The sequence below is a fragment of the Heterodontus francisci genome, chromosome 40, assembly GCF_036365525.1.
Source record: "Heterodontus francisci isolate sHetFra1 chromosome 40, sHetFra1.hap1, whole genome shotgun sequence".
NCBI classification, from domain to species: Eukaryota; Metazoa; Chordata; class Chondrichthyes; order Heterodontiformes; family Heterodontidae; genus Heterodontus; species Heterodontus francisci.
The window spans coordinates 29,499,411-29,525,356 of record NC_090410.1 but is presented as its reverse complement, the minus strand read 5'-3'; positions in this window follow the sequence as shown (position 1 = coordinate 29,525,356).

Here is a 25,946-nt window from a genome sequence, read left to right as displayed (position 1 = left end):
ATTCCTGTCCTTGATTTCTCTGTCTATCACTTTTCTTTTTCCCCATAGTGTCTGTTGTTCTTGTCTTTGATCCCCCCTCCTCTGACTCCTTGCAAAGGTTCCCATCCCCCTGCCATTTTATTTTAAACCCTCCCCAACCACTCCAGCAAATACTCCCCCTAGGACATCTGTCCCTGTCCTGTCCTGGTGTAACCCGCACAGTTTGTACAGATCCCACCTCCCCCAGACCAGTCCCAATGTCTCAGGAATCTAAAACCCTCCTCCTCACACAATCTCTTCAGCCATATATTCATCCAATTTTTCCTGCTATTTCTACTCTAACTGGCACGTGGCACTGGTAGTAATCCTGAGATCACTACCTTTGAGGTCCTACTTTTCAACTTGCTTCCTAACTCCTTATATTCTGCTTTTAGGACCTCACCTTTTTTTTTACCTACGTCATTTGTACCAATATGTACCACGACCACTGGCTGTTCACCCTCCCCCTTCAGAATGTCCTGTAACCTCTCTGAGACATCCTTGACCCGAGCACCAGGGAGGCAACATGCCATCCTGGAGTCTCTCTTGCGGCCACAGAAATGCCTATCTATTCCCCTTACAATTGAATCCCCTATAACTATTGCATTCCCACATTATTACTCCTCCCAAACGTGGTGCAATATATTGGGCTGTTGCTGCTTTCCCCTTAGAGGCCCATACCCTCCAACAGTATCCAAAGCAGTATATCTGTTTTGCAGGGGAATAGCCACAGGAGATTCCTGCACTACCTGCCTAGTCCTCCTGCTCTGCCTGGTGGTCACCCATTCATTTCCTGCCTGTGGAGTCTGAGCCTGCGGTGTAACCACCTCTCTATGTGTGATCTCCACAATACTCTCCGCCTCGTGGATGCTCCACAGTGACCTAATTTCTCCTTTTGCGGCTCGGTGTCAAATGTGGTTTTAAAATGCTCATGTGCAGCACCCTGGGAAGTTTTTTTATTATGTTGAAGGCACTCTACAAATGCAAATAGTAGTTGTTTATAGACATTCATTTTATCATTCTGTACAGAAGGAGTCTGTGCCATCTTTTTGAAAGAGAGATTCAGTTATTACCTCTCTGCTGCGATTCCCCCACAGCCAAACAAATATCTCTTTTTCAATATATATCCACTTCCTTTGGAAAGTTACTATTGGATCTGCTTGCTACTTTCTCAGATACTGCAGTCCAGCTCACAACAAATCACTGCATCAAATTTCTCCTCATATCCTCTCTGGATTGTTTGCCAATTGTTCTCAATCTGTGTCATCTGTTATTGACCTCCTGCCAGTGGACACAGTTTCTCCCTCTTGATTCTGTCAAAAATCCCTCATGATTTTGAGTGTATTTGTTAAATCTACACTAACTATTCTCTGTTCTGTGGAGAACCATCCCAGTTTCTCTCGTCTCTTCACATAACTCAGATCCTAGGTCAAAATTCAAGAATTAGGTCTTTGTTTGGTGGGGATCCCTAGGAATGTGACTCTGCCTCTGGAAGTGAGTAATTATGGATGGTTTCCCAGGAATTATGCCACCATCTCCAGTAAGTCCGATGTAATTGTAAATATTTATTCTGTCACGAATGATTGCATCACCATTTATAAAGACGGGGCTCATGAATTCTAATCACACTGGTCTCTGGATGGGAATCAATAATTGTGGGGAATCCTCAGGAATGTTTCAATGTTTAGAGGAGCTACATGACCACGAATGACTATGTGTAGGGTCAATGGTTGTGTATTTCTTGGCGCAATTCCAGATCCCGTGTGCACAATCTTTAGGGTCTGGGAGCGTGACAGAATTTTAAGGGCTCTGGAAATGAAATGACCCGGATCTCCAGAAATGAGTAAAGAATATTCTCGGGGCTGTACCACATGGTTTGGTCTCACTGGTTTAGTTTCAAGTCCACCCTGTGAATTGGATAGAAATTCTCTGAAATTACAGAACACATTATATCACAGAAATATCAGGAAGCTTATAAATAAATCTCTTCTCACTGCACCGAATGCTGTCCGACTCCGGATTTCACCCAATCTGTTCTTCCCTGACTCTGGGGATATTCACTTTCCATTGTGCAATAATTGGCTAAATATAATTTATGATATTGCAATGTGTTGTGTAAATGAGATTAATGGAATCTTTTTGTTCAGTCACTGTAAGTAATGTCAGCCTCCTTGACTCTTAATTATGTCAATGGAGATTTCTCCTGCCTTACATAAGGATCTTCGCTCAGTTACAGAGTCAGTAAGAGTTTGGTCTTCAGCACAAACTGAGATCAATATTCCACAGAAATTGAAAGAATGAATCGGATTCATACACTAGAAGATGTGGTCATTTGGATTCTTGTGGATTTCGAGGATATTTATTATCCCACCCTTGCTGTTATTGGTGTCCCTGGTAAGTGTTATGCCCATGTATTAATACTGTAACTGCGTTTATTCTGTTCCTGACTGTCAGTTGCTGTTGGGTTCCTTGTAAGTAACTACATCTCGATTTCATTATGTAGACGATATTTAACTGTAAGCACTGTCTTCGTTCTGTAGGATTCCACATCCAACAAGTCTATGTATTCGGTTTATTCTCCTTGCTGTGTGACTGAAAGTACATTGTTCCCTCGACAATGTTACTGGGTGATTTATTTGAAGAACAGTCTGCTCTCTGCATTGAGTCCTGGGTATAGATTTTATTCTTTACCACCTGGGTGTTAAACAGCACCTGAAGAGGGCGGTGGAATAAAAAGTGATGAAGAAAGATTGCACGTCCTTTATGGAACCAGCCTGATATTCATTACATTGAGTTTAAGAGGAGGATAATCAGGTGGGTTTTATTCCTGTTGAAGGGTCTGTTTCCCCACCCTGATTATCATTGTTTATGCCTCACAGGAGCTGATTGATTGATATATGGTGCAGATATGGCTTTTAAGATCATTTAAGGTTTGCTGGATAAGATTAATGATATAACATTGCAATTGGTGATAAATCATTCAAACTGATTTTACTTTCAATTGATTGTAAATGGAGTAATGTGTGAAATAGATTCCATTCTCATTCTTCGATTCATATTCCCTCGAGTTTGTGGAAATCTATTCAATAAAACCTGACTATCCTCCTTTTAAACTCAATGCAATCTATTATGTTCTCACTCACTGGTGAAAGTGCCAGATTAATATTGTCCACTTCCATCCTGATACATTCTCAAACCCGAGGTAGCAGATCTCAGCATCAGTTACAGCATCAACCCCTTGATAGTGACTGTTCATCAGAATAGCTTTGTAAAATAAGGGGAGCTTAAAAGATCGGCAGGAGAGAGACAGAGTGAGAGAGGCAGAGACCAGTGGGGGGTGCGGTGCGGGGCGAGTATTGGTTCGAATTAGGAGCTGGAAAATTAAGTAAGTGTTTCAATAAGAGTATAAGCACAGAGCAGGACTAGAGGTGTTCATTACAATTGATCATTTAAACAGGCTACTAAATAGTTTGTTTAAAAAGGGAATAGCGGGTTTTTGTTTCGATCATGGATGGGCAGCGAAGACCTGTTGCTTGAGTTCCATGTGGGAACTTCAAGACACTTCGTGAGTCTTGGGCAACCATGTGTATAGCTTCAGCTTGAGCTCAGGAGTTTCAGAGCTTGAGGGTCAGCTGGAATCAGTGCAGAGCATCAGGGAGCAGGACAGTTTCCTGGATTGTATGCTTCAGGAGCTGGTCACCCCACAGGCAGTAGGAGTTCAGGATGGGTGGTCATCCAGAAGATTACAAAGAGGCAGGAAGTGCAGAAGTCTTCGGGGTGTGTGCTACTCACAAACTAGTACTCAGCTTTGGAGACTGTTGGGTACGACGACACCTTGAAGGAGTGCAGTTCAGAATATGGCAACCATGGACAAGGGACTGTACAGGAAGGAGCAGCAAAGGTCAGAAATGAAGTTGTTATTTGTGATTCCATAGTCAGGAGGTCAGATAGACATTTCTTTAAATGTTATCGAGAGTTCCGCATGGTGTATTCCAGCCCTGGTGCCAGAGTAAACAACATCATGGAGATGGTGCAGGATATTCTGAAGGGGGAAGGGAATGAGCCAGAAGTAGCAATACACATTGATAGCAACAACATAGCAAAGGCTGGTATTGAGGTCCTGTGGTCAGATTTTCAGGAGCCTTAGAGGAAGATAAAAAGGATTAGCTTGAAAGGTAGTAATCTCTGGATTACTCCCAATGCCACTGATTAGCGAGAGGAGAAATGGGAAGATAGGGAGGATCAATACATGGCTTCAAGAATGGTGCAGGAGGCAGGGCTTCAATTTCTTGGGGCATTGGGAGCAGTTCACAGGCAGAAGGCACCTATTTAAAAGAAGTCGATTGCACCTCACCAGGACTGGGACCAAAGTCTGAGCAGGAAAACTCACTGTTGTAGTTGGAGAGGGATTAAACTAAATTGGCAGGGGGACGGGCACCAGCATATAGTAGTCAAAAAGAGGAATAAGGTGCATAAGGTGAGAGTGTTAGACAGTACTAGAGAAGGAAGTAGTTCCATATTAGATTGGATGGATTGAGAAAGACTACGAGGAATGCAAAGAAAGATTACAATGCCTCAGTGTAAATGCACGAAGTGTGGTGATTAAGGTTAGTGAGTTAAAATCACAAATAGCAATATGGGAAAATGATGTAGTCGCAATCATGAAAAATTGGCTTATAAGTGGCAAGGATTGGGTGCTCAATATACCAGGATATTGTCACGCCAATGTGATTTGTTAAATGATCATTTTCTTTAATCCACCGCCTGGAAATCTGAATTTATAATGTTTTTGAAAGACATTTGAAAAGACCAGCTAAAAGGATGACTTTGCTGGCAGCTTAAGATGATCAGCTAGTTTGCAACACTGTATCCTATACTGCTTAGAACTGTGAGGAGGGAGAGGAAATGGCTGCATTATCCAGCAAGAACCAAGACCCAGGAAGTCTAAGGGAACTGCTTGTTCTTTTCCTTTTTAACAAGAGAGGAATACTGCTAGCTGCTATGTTTTGAATCGCTGAGTGACTGTCAGGTGACAAACCCCTCCCCATCTGTAGTTTTAAGCTTGTGTCTTTCTGCAGTCGAGAAGCAAGAAGCAACTGGACTCTGACACATGCAGACCCAAGTGGGAAGTCCTTCTCTTTCTCTCTCCATTCCAGCTTGAAAGCTTTCAAATCCTGCCTGGTTACTAACCACCTTGGCAGACTGCAGCTATAGCCGGAAAACCTTTGAAGGAAATCATCTGCATTACTGTCTGCAAGAGGCCACCAAACCAGTCACATACCTCTTCAAACTAAAAGCTTCAGGACCACCAAATTCAGCAGAATTATCAACCATCACAGACTGCATATGCCTTTTTTCGATGGACTCTAACTTAACCAATCTATCTTTCCCCACTCTGTAACCTATTTGTGTGTGTGTCAGCCTCTAGTGGGTGTGTGTGTGTATGTGTATGTGTATGTGTGAGTGAAAGTTGGTGCATTGTTTATTATTTTATTAGTTCAGTTTAGGTAAAATAATGTTAACCTCTTTCTTTGTTTACTCAAGAAAAACTCTCCAGTTGGTTCTTGTTATGATCATAGCAAGTAAGGAATCAAACACCAATGAATTGGCCAGTACATCCACTTTAAAAAAGAATTAAACCTGTTGTAATCAAACAAGGAGAGGGAAAAGAGGGGAGCTTTTCGACCCCTCCTCACTTGACCGTAACAGAAATTTGGGGACTCACATCTGGGATTAAACACAAAGACAAACGGGAAATTGGAAGCAGGAAACAAAATTGATCCCTATCAATAATTTAAAAACTTCATTACAGGTTTTCTTGTGGTTTTCTGTGCTCGAATACTAAAATGTCCACATTCGAGGGCAGTACCTTCCTAGAACAAAAGAGGGTGTATGGTGCATGTCAGGTGAATTCTTCAAGTGAGAACCAGGCCAAATACATTAAGTTGAGAAGGGAAGTGAAGAGGAAATTAAGACTGGCAAAGAGAGAATATGAGAATAGAATGGCAATCAACATTAAAGGGGACCCAAAAATGTAAGCAGATAGTAAGAGGTGGAGTGGGGCCTATTAGGGACAAAGAGTGTAATATATTCTTAGAGATGCAGGGCAAGGCTTATATACTTAATGAGTACTTTGTATCAGGGTTCACTAAGGAAGTGGAATCTGACAAAATACAGATAGAAAGGGAGAAAGTAGAGGATACAAATTGAGATTGGGAGGCAGTAAGAAGGCTGGCAGTGCTTGGTTAGAGAAGTCAGGATAGCTTGCATCCCAGGTTGCTAAAAGAAAGTGGAGATGGAGATAATGGAAGAGCTGAAGAGTGATAAATGTGACATCCTTATTTAAGAAAGGGTGTTAAGGTGAGTCCTCGCAACTACAGACCAGTTAGTTTAGCATAAGTGGTGGATAAGGTTTAGAAACAATAATCAGGAAAAATTCAACAGACACTTGGAGAGATTTGAGTTAATGAAGGAAAGCCAGCATGGATTTGTAAAAGGGAAATCATGCTTGACTGACAAAATTAAATTTTTTGATGAAGTGACAGAAAAGGTTGATGAAGGGAATGTGGTGGATGTTGTTTATGTGGATTTTAAGAAAGCATTTGATAAGGTACCACATAACAGGCTGGCTAATAAAATTTAGGCTCATGGAATAGGAGGTCACTGTCCAATTGGATTAAAAATTGGCTTAAAGAAAGAATACATGCGTCACAGTAAATTGCTGTTTCTCAAACAGGAGGATGGTAGTCAGTGGTGTTCCCTAAGGGTCAGTGCTGGGCCCACTGGTTTTCTTGATTTCTCTCAGTGACTTGTATCCTGGAGTACAGAGTAGAATCTCAAAATCTGCAGATGACACCAAACTTGGAGGTGTGGCAAACAGTGAGGATGACATGAACCACCTGCAACAGGGCATAGATAGGCTAGCAGAATGGACAGAGAGAGACGACAGATGGAACTTAATACTGATAAGTGTGAGGTGTTGCATTTTGTCAGAAGGAAAAGTGAGAGGCAATATTGACTTAATGGCACAGTTCTAAGGAGTGTGGAGGAATAGTGGGACCTGGGGGTACATGTGAATTGAACTTTGAAGGTGGGAGGGCATACTGAGTGTGATCAGTCACGCTGATGGGATCTTGGTTTTGTGGCTCCTATTGAATAGGTTTTCAGTTTCATTTTGGCAGAGTGAAAAAAAAACAGGGGAGCTGTGAGCTAGTTACTGCTGGAAACTGGCCAGGAATATAGCCCTGAGAAAACTTCCTCTTTCAGAATAATTCCTGTATCAAGTAAAAGGTTAATCTCTTCATAAAGTCAAAAGAACTTTGAAGGAGTTGCAAAAATCAAATGTATGGGAGCAAAAACCCTTGTTGCAATTCATGCCTGAAGAGCAAGGAAGAGACCCAGAAAAAAGAGGATTTGCTACACTCTGTGGAGAAACCCTGCTGAAGTGAAAGGAAGCCTATATTTTGAGTGGGCAAGTTGCTGTTGCCTCCAGTCAAGAATCCCTGCCTCAAGAGTGAGTTACATAATTGCTGTGCTCTGTGGGGAAGGCTCATTTGCTGAGGGTAAGGCCTGTTTAATTTTGTATTTTTGGAAGCTCCTGAAATCTCAAGAACATTCCTACTGTTGGACTGCTACTTTAAAATTTAAATAGACCTGTTGCTACAGTCCATTGCTGAAAGATCTGTGTGATGCCTGCTGCAGATGAATTACTTTGAGCGCCTACTCACTATGGACGATTCATTAATTTCACCTGGAGAGACATCAAATGGCATCCGACTATGCGACTCTGGGACACCTCACTGATCCAGGAAAATACTACCAGAAGATTACCCCAATTATTTTATTATCCTTAAGAAACTGTTATAAAATCAATATAACCATTTCCCCCCGTTAACCATTGGTAATTGAATGTATGTGTGTGCATGAGAGTTAGGAAGATTAAGGAGTTATAAAACTTTTCATACATGTAGATTCATCTCATTATCATTTAAAACTTAGTTTATTAATAAATAGTTAATTTTGTTGTTCAAGAAACCTGGTTTGGCGCATTTTATTCTGGGGATAAATAGTGATTAATTTGGCTATTTTTCCAGTACATTATAACTTTACTAATATGCTGTGACCTCTGGAGTAGTGGGACTGAATCAACAGTGCATTACTCCCACCTTGGTCATAACAGGCTTCATAGGTAGAGGCACTGAGTATAGAAGCAGTGAGGTTATTCTAAAATAAAAACAAGAAATGCTGGAGCTACTCAGCAGGTCTGGCAGCATCTGTGGAAAGAGAAGCAGAGTTAACGTTTCGGGTCAGTGACCCTTTATCAGAACTCGGAATTTTGTTTTTATTTTAGAGGTTATTCTAAACCTTTGCAAAGCTCTGGTTAGGCTCCAACTGGAACATTGTATCTAGTTCTAGTCACTCACTTTAGGAAGGTCTGAGGGGCCTTGAGCAGATGCAGAGGAGAATGGTTCCAGGAATAGGGGATTTTAGTTACAGATTTAGGTTAGAAATGCTGGGATTGTTTTCCTTAGAACAATGGAAATTGAGGGAGGGTTTATTAGAAGTGTACAAGATTATGGCAAGCTGAGATAAGTTAGACAAGGAAAAATGCTTTTCTTTAACTAATGGTACCAGGACTAGGGACACAGATTGAAGGATTTAAACAAGAGATGCAGGGGAAATATGAGGAAGAATTTTTTTAGGCAGCGGATGGTAATTACCTGGCGCTTGCTGCCTACAAGGATGGTGGAAGTGAAGATGATCAATGACTTCAAAAGGAAATTGGATGGCCATTTGAAGGAAATAAATTTGCAGGGTGACGGGGATCGAGAAGGAGAATGTGACTGACTGGATAGCTCCGTGGAGAGCCAGCATGGACTTAATGGGTCATAGCAACATTCTGTGCCATAAATGACTCTTACTCTGTGTTCTGGGGCTGAGATGATTGACCTCCAACAAGTACAACTACCTTCCTCTCTGCCACAATTGATTCCAGCCAGAGGAGCGTGTTCCCCTGATCTCTATTACTTCAATTTTGCTGAGACTCTTGATGCCAAACTTGGTTAAATGCTACCTTGATGTGAAGGGCAGCTGCTCTCACCTCACTTCTCGAATTCAGCTCTTTTTTCCATGATTGGACCAAAGCTGTAATTTTGTCTGAGCAGAGTTCCCCTGACAGAGCCAAACTGAGCATCAGTGAGTGGGTTATTGCTGAGTAAGTGCAGCTTGATAGCACTGTCAATGACACCTTCCATCACTTTGCAGATGATTGATAATAGACTGATGGGCGGTAAATGGCCAGATTGGATTTGTCCTGTTTTTTGTGAAAAGGATGTACTTGGGCAATTTTCCATATTTTTGGGTAGATGTCAGGAATGTACTGGAACAGCTCGGCCGGGGGCACAGCTAGTTCTTGAGCACAGCTCTTCAGTAATACAGCCAGGATGTTTTCAAGGCTCATAGTCTTTTTTGTATTCAGTGCCTTCAGCCTTTCGTGATATCATGTGCAGTGAATTGATTTGGCTGAAGACTGGCATCTGTGATGCTGGGAACCTCAGGAAGAGGTTGAGATGTATCATCCACTCAGTACTTCTGGCTGAAGATTGTTCATGCTTCATCCTTATCTTTTGCACCGATGTGTTGGGATCCCCATCATTGAGCAGGTGCCTCCTTTGATTAGTTGATTAATTGTTCACCATCATTCACAAATGCATGTGGCAGGACCGAAAAGCTTTGATGTGAATATTTTGGTTGCAGGATCATTTATCTCTGTCTAGAGCACAGTTCACAGTACTTCCAAGTTTTGTCATCTGCACATTTTGACATTGTGCCCTGCACACCCAAGTCCAATTTATGAAAGTATATCAAGAAAAGCAGCGATCTGAGTGCCTGTTCCTGGGGAAACAGCACTGATTTCTTTCCTCCAATCAAATATAAACATTCACCACCATCTCGGTTTTCTCTCACTTATCTAATTTTATCTACATGCCACCAGAGACCCTTCTAGTCCATGGGTTCAATGGTGCTGACAAGCCTGTAATGCGGCACATTATCAAATGCCTTTTGGAGGTCTGGATACAACACATCAACCACATCACCCTCTTCAACCCTTTCTGTCACCTGGTTAAAAACTCAGTCAAGTTAACTGAACACTATTTGTCTTTATTAAGTCCATTCTGACTTTCCTAAATTAATCCACACGTCAAAGTGACTGTTAATTTTGTCCTGGATTATCATTTTGAAAGCTTTCCCATCACTGAGGTTAAACTGACTGGCCTGAATCTGCTGGGTTTATCTTGACACCCTTTGTTGAAAAGGGTGTAACATTTACAATTCTGCTGCCCTCTGGAACCACTCCAGAATCTCAGATGGATTGGAAGATTACAGCCAGTACCTCTGCAATTTCCACCCTTACTTCCCAAGCAACCATCTGGACCTGGTGACTCATCGATCTTAAGTCCAGTCAACCCCTCCAGTACCTCCTATTTATCCAATTTTAGCCCATCCAGTATCTCAACTATCTCCTCTTTCACTGTGAGTTTGACAGGATCTAATTCCTTGGTAAAGACAGTTGCAAATTTCTCATTTTGTACCTCAACCATGTGCAAACATTTGATTCCTTTTTGGTCCCTAATTGCAGCTCCCCGCACCACCCCCCGCCCCCCCCAACCCCCGCATCGCACCCCACCTCTGCACACAGGCAGGCAGACAGGCAGGTGCCCCTGCACACAGACAGACAGACACACAGGCAGGCAGACAGACAGACAGGCAGGTAGACAGACTGACAGGCAGACAGACAGAGAGGCAGGTGCCCCCGCTGACTGACAGACAGGGGGGCAGATGGCCCTGCAGACAGGCAGACAAATAAACAGATATTGGATCATTGTATATTGTATCCTGTGGAGTTGGTGAATTTGGATTTTCAGAAGGCTTTCTATAAGGTCCCACACAGGAGGTTAGTAAATAAAATTAGAGCACATGGGAATTGGGTGTAATATACTGGCATGGATTGAGAATTGGTTAATGGACAAAAAAAGAGAGTGGGAATAAATGGGTCATTCTCAGGGTGGCAGGCTGTTACTAGTGGGGTACCGCAAGGATCAGTGCTTGGGCCACAGCTGTTCACAATCATATACATGATTTGGATATGTTGACCAAATGTAATATTTCCAAATTTGCTGCTGACACAAAACTAGGTAGAAATGTATGTTGTGAGGAGGATGCAAGGAGGCTGCAAGGGAATTTGGACAGGCTAAGTGAATGGGCAAGAACGCGGCAGATGGAATATTTCTCTCAGTTAACCAATTCTCAATCCATGCCAGTATATTACCCCCAATTCCCATGTGCTGTAATTTTATTTACTAACCTCCTGTGTGGGACCTTATCAAAAGCCTTCTGAAAATCCAAATACACCACATCCACTGGTTCTCCTTTACTGTCTTCTTGGGCAATCCCTCAGGAATGAGGATAACTTGCTTCAACTCCAGGGTTGTGGGCCCGAAGGTGACTGAATAGTCCAATTCTGGATCCACGCACTCTGCCACATGTGGGTAGGTGGTGTTTGGTGAGTGGAGTGAATGAGATGCTCGAATTTCCAAATGTTCCTTCTGCTGTTTGCACTTGGTCGCTGCCTGGGCATGTTGGGTTGTTCAAACAGGCTGGCACCTTCTCGGATGCTTCTTCGCGATTTTGGGCAAGAGATTCCCATGAATCAGTGGAGATGTCACATTTTTTCAGAGAGGCTTTGAAGACATCCTTGTAGCGTTTCCTCTGCCCTCCTGGTAACCTCTTGCTGTGAAGGAGAGCTTGTTTTGGGAGTTCTTTGTGTCAGGTGTGCAGACAACATGGCCCACCCAATATAACTGACTAGCCATTGACCAGTGTCTCAATACTGGGAATGTTGACCTGAGAGAGGACACTGACATTGCAGTGCCTCTCCTGCCACTGAATTTGTCGGATTTTGCAGAGGCATTGCTGTTAATATCTCTCTAGCTCTTTGAGATGTGTGCTGTACAGTGTCCATGTTTCGAACGCATACAGGAGTGCAGGTAACACTGCGACCCTGCAGACCACGAGCTTGGTGCCAGATTTGAAGTCCTTGTCGTCAAATACTCTTTTCCTCAGATGACTGAAGGCTGCGATGGCACACTGGAGGCGATACTGAGTTTCATCTTCGATGCCTACCATTGCTGAAAGGAGACTCCCAAGGTATGAGAAGTGATCCACATTATCCAGTGATTCTCCATGTATCTTGATAGTCGGGGGTGGTGTTGCACTGTGGGAGCAGGCTGGTAGAGGACCTTTGTCTTCCGGATGTTTAGCTTAAGGCCCATTCTTTCATTTGCCTTTGTGACTGCATCGACAAGGTTTTGAAGTTCGGCCTCTGAGTGTGCACATACGCAAGTGTCATCAGCATACTGCAACTCCTTTATCTGTTCTCCAAGTAACATCCTCCAGAAACTCCAACAGGTTTATCAAACATGATTTCCCTTTTTATAAATCCATGTTGACTCTGCCCAATCATATCCCAAACATATAGGGGAGGCAGTGGCATAATGTTATTGTCACTGGACAAATAAGTCAGAGACACAGCGCATTACTCTGGGGACATGGGTTCAAATTCCACCACAGTAGAAGGTAGAATTTGAATTCAATTAATAAAAATCTGCAGTTAAAAGTTGAAATGTGGTTGACTTTTAAATGCCCTCTGAAATGGTCGAGCAAGTCCCTCAGTTGTATCAAACTGCTACTAAGTCAATAAGGAATGAAACCAGACCGGACCACCCAGCACCGACCTAGGCACCGGAAATGACACCAGCAAACCCAGCCCTGTCGACCCTGCCAAGTCCTCCTTACTAACATCTGGGGGCTTGTGCCAAAATTGATAGAGCTGTCCCACAGACACTAGTCAAGCAGCAGCCTGTCATCGTCATACTCACGGAATCGTAGATCCCAGACACCACCATCACCATGCCCGAGTATGTCCTGTCCCAGCAGGGGTGGCAGCACAGTGGTATGCCTTCGGGAGGGAGTTGCCCTGGGAGTCCTCAACATCGACTCCGGACCCCAGGAAGTCTCGTCAAGCACGGGCAAGGAAACCACCTGCTGATTATCATCTAGCGCCCCCCCCATACCCCATCAGCTGCTGAATCAGTACTACTCCACTTGAAGGAAACACTGAGGATAGCAAGGGTCACATCGTCCGCATGCCTGATAGAAGATTCCGAAAACAAGCTTTCTACTCCGAACTCCATCACGGCAAGAGGCTACTCTCAATTATCAGTAAAATGATGGAAGGTGTTGTTGACAGTGCTATCAAACAGCACTTGCTTAGCAATATCCTGCTCAGTTTGGATTCCACCAGGGTCACTCAACTCCTGATCTCATTACAGCCTTGGTTCAAACATGGACAAAAGAGGTGACGTGAGAGTGACTGTCCTTGACATCAAGGCAGCATTTGACTGAGTATGGCATCAAAGATCCCGAGCAAAACTGAAGTTAATGGGAATGAGGGAGAATTCAGTGGTTGTTGGAGGTCAATCATCTCAACCCCAGGACATCAACGCAGGAGTTCCTCAGGGTAGTGTCCAAGGCCCAATCATCTTCAGCTGCTTCATCAATGACCTTTCCTCCATCATGAGGTCAAAAGTGGGGATGTTTACTGATGGTTGCAAAACGTTAAGCACATTCACGGCTCCTCAGATACTGAAGCAGTCCGTGTGGAAATGCAGCAAGACCTGGACAATATCCAGGCTTTGGCTGATAAGTGGCAAGTAACATTCGCACCACACAAGTGCCAGGTAATGACGATCTCAAATAAAACAGAATCTAACCATCTCCCCTTGACATTCAATGGCATTACAATCACTGAATTCCTCACTATCAACATTCTGGGGATTACCATTGACCAGAAACTGAACTGGAGTAGCAATATAAATACCATGGCTACAAGAGCAGGTCAGAGGCTCGGAATCCTGTGGCAAGTAACTCACCTCCTGACTCCCCAAAGCCTGTCTACCGCCTACAAGGCACATGTCAGAAGTGCATTGGAATACTCTCCACTTGCCTGGATGGGTGCAGCTCCAATAACACGCAAGAAGCTCGACACCTTCCAGGACAAAGCAGCCTGCTTGATTGGCACCCCATTCACAAACATTCAATCCCTCCACCACCGACGCACAGTGGCAGCAGTGTGTACCCTTTACAAGATGCACTGCAGTAACGCACCCCTTCAACAGCACCTTCCAAACCTGCGACCTCTACCACCGAGAAGAACAAGGGCAGCAGATGCATGGGAACACCACCACCTGCAAGTTCCCCTCCAACCACACACCATCCTGACTTGGAAATATATCGCCGTTCCTTCACTGTTTCTGGGTCAAAATCCTGGAATTCCCTTCCTAACAGCACTTTGGGTGTACTTCCAACCCAATGATTGTGGCAGTTCAAGAAGGCAGCTCACCATCACCTTCTCAAGGGCAATGAGGGAAAAGCAATAAATGCTGGCCTAGCCAGTGACACCCGTATCACATGAAAAATGAAAAAAAAATCATGATTTTCCAAGTGTCCAATTATTTCATCCTTTACAAAAGATTCTAACCTTTTCCCAACTACTGACGTCAAACTAATAGATTTGTAGATCTATGTTTATACTCTTGCTCCCTTCGTAATTAGTGGGGTTACATTTACTACTTTCCAGTCTTTAGGAACCCTTCCAAAATCTATAGAATTTTGAAGAATAACCACCAATGCATCCATTATCTCGATAGCCACCTCTTTCAACACTCTGGGATGTCACTCACCTGGTCCAGGGGATTTATCAACTCTCAATCCAGTTAATTTTTCCAGTACTACCTCTTTATTGATACTAATTTCTAGCAGTTCCTCATTTTTACAAGTCCCTTGGTTCCCTAATTTTCTGATAAATTTTCTGTGTCTTCCTCTCTGAAGACAGACACAAAGCAATTGTTTAGTCTCTCCGCAATTTCCTCATTCTCCACCGCAAACTCTCCTGTCTCCGTCTACAATGGACCCACAGTCGGCGTTTCTTATCTTTTCCTTTTCACATACCTGAAGAAGCTTTTACAATCCTCCTTCATGTTTCGAGCTAGCTTGCATTCACAATCTCTATTCCCTTTATCAGTTTCTTGGTCCTCCTGTGTTCAATTCTAAATTGCTCCCAATCCTTGGGCTTACCACTTTTTCTGGTGACCTTATAAGCCACTTCCTTTGACCTAATGCAATCTTTAATTTCTTTTGTTCGCCACGGTTGATGCACCTTTCCTGTTGGGTTTTTGTGCCTTCTGTTATGAACAGGTGGTTAATCTTTTTTTTTCTAAACAAATTTCTCTGTTTTTCCAACCACCTGTCGGTATACCGATTAGTGATTGAATTTTTCCCTCCCTTAAACCCTGTTTAGTAAAGGACAGTCACAACAACACAGTTGCTAAAGTTAAATCAAAGAAGTAGGGTTTACTAACACACACTCTTAAACTTGGGAAGGTGCTTAACTTCACAACGCATAGTCAAAAACATACAAGGAAATGTTAAAGGCACAAAAAAGGCAAGAACATTTACTAAATAGATAATTGACTTAACTATACACTAACATGAATTTCAGTTGAAACTCGAGTCCATTTTCAATTGTCAAAAAGTCCAAAAAAACTGGAGATCACTGACTGGAAATGCCAAGCAGGGGAGGAGCTGTTGAAAATACCTCTTCTCTTACTCTTTCTTCTTCTTGCACTCTCGAAGGTAAATGGAGGTTGTAATGCAGGCCCCCATCTGTCAAGAGTGAGGCACATTAATTTCGCCACATGGACATTAAACTTCAAACTGTTGCTGGGAAGAAAAGAGGACCTATTACAAGGAATTGCCAGGCCTTAAGCCGAGAAGTCATTTTTGCATACTAGCAGCCAGTGTTGGAACTAAGAAACCAGTCACTGCTCCCAACACACAGAACAGATGTGGTCAGACCAGGTTAGTCACATAACTAACTGGCTGTTGCAGTGTTTTGAACTGATAGTTTTAAATTGGAGAAACACTGTTTGAAAAAAGAAAGCTGTTTGCTCCTGGACTGAAAGGACCCCATGGCTGACTCGCCACAGCCTCTCCTGTCTGCTCACATCTCTTTCTCATGGAACACTAAAAACCAGCTGAAAACACATGAACCCCAAGATAGAAAAGTCTCCGACAGTGAACAAGGTTTGAGAAGAATACTGGGTCCCAATGAAAAGGAAGATCAACCTACAAAAGGACTATACAGTGAGCTTGAAGAACTGTAACAACCTCTTCAGATCATGCCTCAAACCTTTCCACTTTATTTTTTGTCTGCTCTTTTCTGTCTCTATTTGCATGTGCGTAACCTGTATGCATGCTAACGTGGGGTGCGGTGTGTATCCATAGGTGTTAACAAAATTAAAGTTTTAGTTTAAGTTTAATAAATTTCACTTTTCTTCTTTAAAACTAAGAAAGCCTGTTTGTGCTCATTTCTTTGCCTTATAATTGGAAAGCGATGAACAGGGATTCACCAAGGGGAGTTCAAAACACAGTATGTTTAAAAACCCTGTTAGAGTAAGACCAGGTAAAGGTTGAGACGGACCTGTCAACACCTTTCTCATCTACTTTTAACAAGAATTTTAATTGCTGAAGTCACCAATTTTTGATGGAGTGAAAGTTGGAAGAAAACAAGTTTTCTTGCAGACTGTGTCTTTTTAATTTTCTTGCTTCTTGCAGGAAGGTCTCAGAGACAATATGCAGCTTGAAGGGCAGCTGTGGTTTGCACGAGATGTTCCCTCCACTGCTACAGTTTCAAATCCAAGCAGGCTGAAAAGGGTGGCTTCTGGGTCCTGTGACTGGACCCTTTCAAGTAGCTGTCCCACCTGCTCTCCTTCTCCATTTTAACAAGTGGAACATAGAAGTAAAAACTTAGACACACTGTAAAAAATGGCAGTTGACATTAATAGCCAAGTGCGCAAAACACAATTTACAGTCAGTTCTCATTGGTTCATGACAATTTACAGTTGGTTCTCATCTATTCCTGACACTTGGAGGAATGTATGTTTGTTGTAAACTGTGTAATACTTATTTAAATCCTAGCCATTGCCTGTCTCCCATCAAATCTTTTAATGTATTTTCCCAATCCATCATACTCAAGTTGCCCATCAAACCTTAGTTTCCTTGGTTCCGTTTTATGATCCTAGTTTCAGAATGAACTATATCTCTTTCAAACTTAATGTAAAATTATATCATATTGTGGCCACTATTTCCTGATGACTCCTTTACAGCAAGGTTAGTAATTAGCCCTTTCTGAGTTCATAATACTAAATCTAAAATAGCTCGAACCCTGTTTTGTTCTTCAACATACTGTTCTAGAAACCCACCTTGCACACATCCAGGAATTCATACTCCACTGCATTAGTGCTAATTAGGTTGAACCAATCTATATAATTGAAGTCACCCATTATTACTGTACTGCCCATGTTACATGCTGCTCTAATTTCCTGATATATACCATGCCCAACATTACCACTAGAGTTTGGTGACCTATAGAAAATTTGCACATATATTTGCTGCCCCTTGCTGTTTCTTAGCTCACCCAAACTGATACTACATCTTGCTCCTTCGATCAAAGATCCTCTCACACTAATGTACTGATCTCCTCCTTTATTAACAGTGTTACCCCACCTCCTTTTCCCCTCCGCCTATCTTTCCAAAATGACCAATATCCCTGAATGTTCAGATCCCAGTCCTGGTCACCCTGAAACCATGTCTCTGTAATGACAATTAAATCATCCACATTTACCACTGTTTGTGCCTTCAAATCATCAACCGTGTTGTGAAAGAGGATTGGCAATTCACAGGAAACCGAGAGTTGAGATAAATGTGGCATTTTCAGGTTGGCAAACACTGCCACAGGAATCAGTGCTGGTGCCTTAACTATTTACGATCTATATTAATGACTTGGACAAAACGACTGAATGTATTGTAAACAAATTTGCAGACGATACAAAGATGGGTAGGAAAACAAGTTGTGAGCAGGACATAAGGTGTCTGCAAAGAGATATAGATAGGTTAGGGAGTGGTCAAAAATTTGGCAGATGGAATATAATGTGGGAAATTGTGAAGTTGTCCACTTTGGCAGGAAGAATAGAAAAGCAGAATATTACTGAAAGTAAGAGAGATTGCAGAATGCTGCAGTGCAGAGGGAAATGGGGGTCCTTGTACATGAATCACAAGAACTTAACATGCAGGTACAGCAAGTAATGAGGAATGCAAATGGTATGTTAGATTTATTGCAAGGGGGACGGAGCATAAAAGTATGAAACTCTTACTACAACTGTACAGGGCATTGATGAGACAGCAGGTAGGGTACTGCATACAATATTGGTCTCCTTATATAAGGAGGGATATACTTGCATTGGAGGCAGTTCAGAGAAGGGTTCACCTCACTGATTTCTGGGATGAAGGACTTGTCTTACAAGGAAAGGTTGAGCAGGTTGGGCAAATACTCATTGGAGTTTAGACAACTGAGAGGTGATCTTATTGAACCATACAAGATTCTGAGGGGGCTTGTCAGGTCAGATGCTGAAAGGATGTTTCCTCTTGTGGGGAAATCTCGAACTAGGGGGCACAGTTTAAAACTAAGGGGTCTCCCTCATGAGACAGAGATGTGGAGGAATTTCCCAAGAGAGCAGTGGAGGCTGGGTCACTGAATATATTCAAGGCTGAGTTGGACAGATCTTTGATCTCCAAGGGAGTCAGGAGTTATGGGGGGCAGCAGGAAAGTGGAGTGAATGTGACAATCAGAAGGCCCATGATCTTGTTAAATGGCGGAGCAGGTTTTCGGGGCCGAATGGCCTACTCCTGCTCTCATCTCTTCTGTTCTTATGAAGCGGGACATAAGAAGGGAGGCACCACAGAAGCGCTGGCAAGTGGGGTGAAGCATCACCTCATCCTGACAGATGCATGGCTGCATGTCGGCCACTGACCACCATCTTTCACAGCTCACCCCCATTCACTCCCCCGAGAGCTGATAGGAGGGTGAGCTATAGAGGATACCCCAGAAGGGGACGAGGTGATGCCAAGAGCAGAACAGTCTTGTTGATCTCTCTGTGAAGTATGACTACCTCCCTCTTTCCACTGACAGGACAAGAGGGCCCATAATAGGAAGAAGACGTCACTGACTGGCAGAGGCATCCCAGACATCAGACCTCTCTCCAAGGCTGAGGAGTAAGCACTTGAACTAATGGGTCCCAGGGTAGCAGCTCAATAACGAATGATTAGACTGGAGTCTCCACATTAAAGAGTGAGCATTGCCTTCCATCAACATCCAGATCACTTCTAGACACCCCATCATGTATGGTTGGTATGACACAATTTGATCATGCTAAACCACACATGTTTTGCAGGTCGGTGTCCACAGGAGACTCTACTGGACGGAGGACATCATTCCACTTCGGAGGATGCACTGTCCCATGAATCTCCGGCACTTTCCACCAGTGCAGATAATTTCACCTCATTGGGTTTCTGCTCGATTTTAGAATCAGGGTCACAATCTGGTGCCTGAGCAGCCGGCTGAGGCTGGGACAGTCGTGGTCTCTGATAGTCGGAGGATTCTGGGTGACCAAGCCTACGCTGAGCCCGAGGCTCGTGAAGGGACTGTGGTGTTGACAGCACAGAGCATGCTGGAGTTTCAGAGAGAGTTGAGGTAAGGCAACATCTGGCAGAGATGCCAAAAATAATCTGCAGCCATGAGTGGATGATGGTGAAGTCCATCCATGCCTTGAGTGCTGCCATGTCTCAGGCATGGAAGTGTATGGATTCCTCCATTGAGAAGTTGGCAACCCTTATGGAGAGTCAGATGCCACAGATGTGCCCAGAGCTGTACACAATCACCTTGGCCATGAGTTGGAAACAGCAGTGGAAAGGTGAGAGAAGGACAAGGGACCTGGCGTATTCTCCAGTCCCTCGTACTTCTCTGAGCAGGGAGGTTCAGGCGAGCCTTGAAAGGGAGGAGGAGTGACTATCCTCCACAGCTGGGGACTCCCCACAGGGTGCTCTGAGTGTGGGCAGTGACTCCTCAGCCCCTCTGCCAGTGAGCTCAGCACCAGCAGCTGCGATGCCTGAGGAGAGACCTGCATCAGTGCAGGAATGCCTCAGGCAGCCAGGCCCTTCCAGGCTTCAGGTAACCAGAGGACGGCTGCTAAAGTCATCACAGGCCAAGGGGCAGCCTGATCAGCAGCCTGTCTCCAGCCCAGCTGCTGGCAATGGGTTCACACCTCGTAGAAGCACTCGCAATCGTAAAAAGCAAAGCACTTCGACTCACATGGGGGTTCACGGGTGTTTGATATCTGACATGTGATGCTTCAGATAAAGTTATTTTGTTCAAGTCATTAACATTCATTGTGTAAAAGTTATTATTCTATCATTCCCTAATTGTGAGCTGCTGATTTCCCCCTTCCCCCTCAGTGAAATGCCAATGTAAGCACAGCCTCATTTAAATATGATCTCCCATGGGCACTGGTGTGTGTTTCAGCTGGGCACTAGGCACGGAACACCAATGGAAAGGAGGTGACAGACTACATGCATTGAGGTCAGTCTTTATTGTTTTCTCTGTGAGTGACCATCATGGTGGCTGGAAGTGGGTAAGTATGAGATTGTCTCTTGCCTCCTTGATGTGTTGCTCAAAGTTCCTGGATTCCAATGCAAAGGGTTCAACATCCAGTGCTGCCTGTCCATCACCCTCCTCGTCAGTGGAGGAGTGGCGTGCACATGGCTTCATCGTGCAAGGCCTCCCTCCTCTGCACTGCTAGAATGTGCAGAGCACAGCAGACCACCAGGATACACAAGACCCTCACTGGGGCATACTGCAGGGCTCCACCGGATTGATCCAGGCAAAGGAATCTCATCTTCAGCAGCCCAATGGCCTGATCGAAGGTCACTTGGGTGGAGCCGTGGCAATTGTTGTACCTCTCCTCTGCTGTGGTGTGAGGTTTCCTCACAGGTGTTGAGAAGCCATGTCTTCACTGGGTAGCCCTTGTCCCTGAGAATCCATCCCTGAAGGCAAGCGGGGGCCTGAAAACCTGTGGTACCTTTGATTGTTGAAATATGTAGGCATCTCGTGGCTGCTCCTCGGGAAGTGGGAACACACCTGCAGGAAACATTTTCGATGGTTGCAGACCAGATAAAGGTTGATCAAATGGAAGCTCTTCCTGTTGAAGGAGGAGGCTGACTGGTCTGTTGGAGACTTAATGACCACATTCTTGCAGTTGATCACATCATGCATCTTATCTTACATCCGCCCGTGGTCCATTTCATCCCAAGCACCATATTGAATCATAAAAATTGCATGCAAATGCATTGAAACAACATGTTGTACAACTTCAAATGCACTCCCGTCACTTCGGGGGAGCGATGCTATCTTGGTGCTTTCTCGTTACTGACTAGATCCAGAACCGATATCACAATGTCGGATTTCGGGGGAGACTTGTCTGATGCTATTCTCCGGCCCCCCCACCTCCATTCTCACTCCAAACGGCTGCATTAAATTGTGCCCTGTATCCCAGTGTCACTGATCAGGAGCAGGAGCCAGGGAGACAATGGTCAACAAAAGAGGTGACAGATAACATTAAGCTAAAGGAAAGAACATACAAAAATGAAATGAATAGAGTAGGTCGGGGGAACTGTCAGAAAGATGATGAACAACAAAGAAAGAGTAAAAAATAGATATTAAAAGCTGCAGAACAGGTGATGTGAAAGATAATGAAAATAAGGAAATGTCAGGATTGTTGGATAATTGCTTTGTGTCAGTCTTCACAGGAGAGCAAGAGGATAATATACCTCACATTCCACAATGAATCAAGGACTGGAACTCACTAAAATTAACAGAAGCAAGAGAAGAATATTAGAAAAAATAATGGCACTAAAGACTGACGATCTCCAGAACCTGATGGTTTCCACCACTGGATTTTAAAAATGTACTTGAGGAAATTGCAAATGTTTTAGTCAATATTTTACAAAGTTCTCTTGATTCATAAATTGTCTGTTTAGATGAGAAGATTACAAATTAAGAAATTGAAACAAATAAGGAAAGTGAGAGAGAGAATCCAAGAAATTATAGACCTGCTGGTGCAACATCTGTTGTGGGGAAATTATTGGAATCGACAATTCAGGACAGAGTCACTGAGCACTTAGAGCAATTTGAGGTAATTAGGAAGAAACAGCATGGAATTTTTAAAGGATTGGTCAAATATAATGAATCCTATTGATTTTTTGGAGGAGATAATTCAAATGGTAGACTACGGAATGGCAATGGATGCAGTTTATATGGACTTCCAGAAGGCAGTTGATCAGGTTCCACAAAAGAGATTATCAGTTAAAAATAAAACTCCTGGAATTTAAGGCAAATTATTGACCTGGTTAGAAGATTGGTTATGCTGGAGAACATAGAGAGTTTGCATAATTGGAATGTATTTGTACTGGAAGGAAGTGACTAGCAATGTGCCAAGATGAACTGTTCTGAGGCTTCAACTATTCACAATCGATATTGGTAACATTGATAGCACAATGAAACTGAGCGCCACATATCCCAGTTTTCCGAAGCATCAAAGGACGAAATCTTAATTCACAAAAACAGGTGGGTTGGGGTCGAGCTAGTGATTGAATGTAAAGAATCTGAAACAGGAACTCAACCTGCATCATATCCCACGGTCATGGATCAGCAGCAGAAGCCGGGGGATTAAAACCTCAGCATATCCAAAGGTCACTGATCAGGAGATAGACCCTGGTAATTGCCCCACCATATCCCCTGGTAATTGATTCCTATTGTCACTGACCAAAAAAAGAATTGATCTCTTTGGTTTCACAGGGCACCAATGTGTTTACTCAATGTGCACCGGGGAGACCATATTTTAACACTGCACATTTATGAATGAACATAAGCATTTTGTTTTTGTGTTCATTTATCGAACTCTTCAGACATGGACTCTCAAATCTTTACTGTTAGTTAGTGCGAAGCCGTATCTCCATCATAAAGTTCAAACGCATTGTATTCCATTGTGGGATGTAGTGAGTTTTCAGTTTATTATTCCCATGGATCCATCATATTGATATTCCTGCTCCCATCCTGATGTATAATGGTCCTGTTTTTCCTCTTCCTTACAGTTAACTTAGTGACGATTGTGATCCTGTCTCGGGGAAAGTGTGGTCTCTCCAAATGTGTCACTCGTTACTTGGTGGCCATGGCAGCGGCGGATCTACTGGTCATTATCTTCGATCTGATACTGAGGCAAATTCCCATTAGTTATCATAGAATGTTTCAATTTCTGTTTGATATTCCAGTGTGTAATATCCACGCTGTCCTACTTTATGCAGCAACGGACTGTTCTGTCTGGTTCACTGTCGCTTTCACCTTTGATCGATTTGTGGCCATTTGCTGCCAGAAACTGAAAACTAAATATTGCACTGAGAAATCAGCAGCTGTGATTATTGGAACAATGTCTGTGTTGTTCTGTGTGAAGAATATTTTCTGGTACTTTATGCTTTCAAGCAGCTTTACCCGTTTTCGAGGCCCCTGGTTCTGCATTCTTCCCTTGAGTGTTCTGTTTTCACCAGTATGGGCAGCAATTGGATTGTTACATTATATTTTCACCCCGTGTGTACCATTTATTCTGATTCTGATGCTCAATGTTTTAACTGTCAGACACATTCTAGTGACCATCAGAATTCGCAAGAGACTTCGGGACCGGGTCAGTGGGGAGAGTCACAGTGATCCAGAGACCATGAACAGAAGAAAATCAATCACTTCACTTTTTATGATATCAGGAAATTTTATCCTTCTATGGGTTCTGTTCCTGGTGACTACGATGCATACTAGAATTGCTCTACTGTGGCTGATTGTTTCTGAAGGCACTTCACCCATTGTGGAACGGCTTGCAGTTATGCTTCAGCTCCTGAGTTGCTGCACAAACACTTTTATTTACGCTATGACCCAAAGTAAGTTTAGAGAGGAACTGAAGAATGGGGTGAAATATCCCTTCACTGTACTTTCTAAGATGATAAAATATTGAGAAAAATGGAAGATTTTCACACATGAACCACATTTGAACCCAGCCTCTCTGTAATCAGATTGTTTTAAAGACAAACCAAGATGATTTGATTGAGTTTGCATTTAATGTAAGGTGACTTTTGTAAAAGTACAGCAACTGCAAAAAATCCTTTATGCTAATCATCCATATAGAATAAAATTAAACTAATATGCAGCATGTCCCATGACCACTCTCTCTGTCACGGTTTAATCGGAAAAATCTACAGCTTCCCACTTTATCTCTCTCAGCATCCTCCACAGTGGTCATCGAGGCACTCGGTGATCGCTCATTCCAATCATCAATCCCAATTGTCCCATCCTAATCTTTCACCGAATCTCCCACCCAGTGCACCTGCTGAGGTCCAATTTTCCATATGAACATACGAATTAGACGCAGGAGTCGGCCACTCGACCCCTCGAGCCTGCTTCGCGTTTCAATAAGTTCATGGCTGAACTGATTACTCCATATTTTCACCTACCCCCGATAACCCTCCAGCCCTGTGCTTATCATGAATCTATCTACCTCTGCCTTAAAAATATTCAAAGACTCTGCTTCCACCACCTTTTGAGGAAGAGAATTCCAAAGACTCACGACCCTCTGAGAGAAATAATTTCTCCTCATCTCTGTTTTAAATGGGCGACCCCTTATTTTTAAAAAGTGACCCCTGGTTTGAGATTCTCCCACAAGGGGAAACATCCTTTTCACATCCACCCTATCAAGACCGCTCAGGATCTTATATGTTTCAATCAAGTCGCCTCTTACTCTTCTAAATTCCAGCAGATACAAACCTAGTCTGTCCAATCTTTCCTCGTAAGACAACCCACCCATTTCAGGTCATAAAAGCAAAATACTGCGGATGCTGGAAATCTGAAATGTCCTGAAATCCCAGAGTTGACTCTGCTTCTCTCTCCACAGGTGCTGCCAGACCTGCTGAATATTTCCAGCATTTCTTGTTTTTATTCCACCCCTTTCAGGTATTAGTCTAGTAAACCTTCTCTGTACTGCCTCCAATGTATTTACATCCTTCTTCAAATAAGGAGAACAATACTGTACACAGTACTTCAGATGTAGTTGCACCAATGCCCTGTATAGCTGAAGCATAACCTCCCTACATTTGTATTCAATTCCCCTCGTGATAAATGCTGACATTCTATTAGCTTTCCTATTTACGTGCTGTACCTGCATACTAACCTTTTGCGACTCATGCAGTAGGACACCCAGGTCACTCTGCATCTCAGAGCTCCACAGTCTCTCACCATTTAGATAAATGCTTCTTTTTTATTCTTCATGCCAAAGTGGACAATTTGATATTTTTCCATATTATACTCTATTTGCCAGGTGTTTGCCCACTCACTTAACCTATCTATGTCCCTTTATTTCCTCCTTACATCCTCTTCACAAGTTACTTTCCTACCTATCTTTGTGTCATTAGTAAATTCAGCAACCATACTTTCGGTCCCTTCATTTAGCTCATTTAGATAAATTGTAAAAAGTTGAGGCCTCAGCACAGATCCCTGTGGCACACCAATCGTTACATCTTGCCAACTAGAAAATGACCCATTTATGCCTACTCTCTTGTTTTCTGTTAGCTAACCAACCTTCTATCCATGCCAGTATGTTACCCCCTACACCATGAGCTTTTCCTTGCTGCAATAACCTTTGACATGGCTGCTTATCAAATGCCTTCTGGAAATCTAAGTACAATACATCCACTGGTTCCCCTTTATCCACAGCACATGTAACTCCCTCAAAGAACTCCAATAAATTGGTTATACATGATTTCCCTTTCAGAAAACCATGTTAACTCTGCCTGATTACCTTGAATTTTTCTAAATGCCCGAC